The sequence below is a fragment of the Artemia sp. Qi Xiang Cuo genome, chromosome 21 (genome assembly GCF_049724085.1).
Source record: "Artemia sp. Qi Xiang Cuo chromosome 21, ASM4972408v1, whole genome shotgun sequence".
In the NCBI taxonomy this organism is placed as follows: Eukaryota; Metazoa; Arthropoda; class Branchiopoda; order Anostraca; family Artemiidae; genus Artemia; species Artemia sp. Qi Xiang Cuo.
In genome coordinates, this window is record NC_142814.1 from 25,999,110 (window position 1) to 26,001,300 (window position 2,191).

Below are 2,191 nucleotides of genomic sequence, written 5' to 3' on the forward strand. Positions count from 1 at the left end.
AGCAGTTCAGCCTTAGCCTACATGACATATATTCTATAAAGAAGCCAAAAAAAATTAAAATGTATTTTTTTTAATTTTTATTAAAAACCAGTTTTTAATACAAGAAGGCTTCTTTGGAATCCAAAAGAGCAAAAAATAAAAAATAAAAAGTGCAGTTTTGGAATTACTATGATGGAAAACCTGAAATAAATCGTTTTCAGCCCCCCACCTTAAACAAAAATTAAATTCGCTTCTTTGTATGCTTAGAACTGATGTATCTCCTTTCCCCCTGTTTTTCCAGGGCTGATTTTTCCGAGCTAGTGGTCGTAGAATATTGCTAGAAGTTTTCCCCCTGTTTTTCCAGGGCTGATCTTTTCGAGCTAGTGGTCGTAGAATATTGCTAAAAGTTTTTCCCCTGTTTTTCCAGGGCTGATTTTTTCGAGCTAGTGGTCGTAGAATATTGCTAGAAGTATTCCCCTGTTTTTCCAGGGCTGATTTTTTCGAGCTAGTGGTCGTAGAATATTGCTAGAAGTTTTCCCCTGTTTTTCCAGGGCTGATTTTTTCGAGCTAGTGGTCGTAGAATATTGCTAGAAGTATAATATGCTGCCCTTTTAATCAGTTTTTGTAATAATTTTTATTTATTTCTATAAAACATACCCTGTGTTTAATTATTAGTCCAAGTTGTTTGAAATGCCAATGTTCAAAAATCTCACAGGCACGTTTTAGCAGAAATGGCGAGGGTAATGCACCTTCTTAAAACCAAAATTACGCAAGGAGTTTCAATCTGTTTAATTACAGGCGCAAATTGGGCACGCAGCCCTTCTAACACACCCCTATCTCCACCTTCAACATTTTAGCAGAAAGATAGTCATGTTGCTCTGAGGCATGCCGATACGAAAATAAGGCAAGTCTAAATCGCCGATTTCCGCAGCATAGCTGCTAACTAATATAGCTGCAAACTAGTCTTGACTTAGCGTAAAAATAAACCAAGTCCAATGTATAGAATTTTGGCGACGCAGTGCTGATTTTGAGGTCCCAGTTTGGGTGGCCGACGTTTACCCCCGGGCGATTACCCCCCCCCCCGAAAACACCCCCTCGTAAAATACCACCCAACGGAAAATACCCCCCGCGGAAAATACTCCCGGAAAATAACCCCCGCGGAAAAGACCCCCCAAAAAATACCCCCCACGGAAAATACCCTACGGTAAATACCCCCCGGAAAATACCTCCCGTGGAAAGTTATGCTTTTCAAATTTGAGAATTTTATTTGATTTTTTTCCGTAGGGGGAAGGAATTTCGATGCTTGTGTATTTTGCGCCACTCACTCATGTTTACGCTGTGTAAAATTCGAGAACATACCAGTGTTTTCGTTAGTTGCTTCGTTATTTTAGAAATAAATTTGGGCTATAGACTTGCATATTAGGGGGGGGGGGGTAGGGGGGGTAAAGTATAGCGGGTCTGAATGCAAAATGTGTTTGGTACAATTACTCTGCATATTAGATAGATAGATAGATAGAGAAGTGTATTTTAAAGCCAAATATACGGCCATGAACATAGTAAAATAACATAAATGAAAGGCACAAATAGCATAAACTTTGATCAGCGATCATCATAAAACACTTAAATGAATCACAACATTAACCTAATAAAAGTATTTAATACTTGGAAAAATGGTCATTAAAAAAAACTCTTAACACTTGGAAAAAACACTTAAATGAAACATTGCATGTACTTTCATTTACTTTTTTTTTTTTTTTTTAGTTAACACAATTTCAAGATAGTGGTTATATACCTAGAAAGAAAATACTTTACTTCCCCGGTAAATTGCCCCCCCCCTCCGGAAAATATCCCCCCCATGGAAAAGAAGGCTTTCTAAATTTTAGAATCTTATTAGAGTTTTAATTTTTTAATTTCCGTAGGAGTTTTGGTACTGGTGTATTATGGGCAACTCAGTCAAGTTTACGCTGTGTAAAACTCGAGAACAAACCGGTTCCTCCGTTAGTATTTTTCCGCTTCGCGCAGGACAAGACAAAGACAAGTAACAGAATATATGGGAAATTATAATTTGGGCTATATATTTGCACATAAGGGGGGGGGGGCGGTAAGTATTTGGACAGTTTGAAGTCAGAAAACAATTCTTTCTAGGTATGGCCACTAAAAAATTACAGAAAAATAGTGAGGTATCTTGAAATTTTGTTAACTAAAAAAAAAA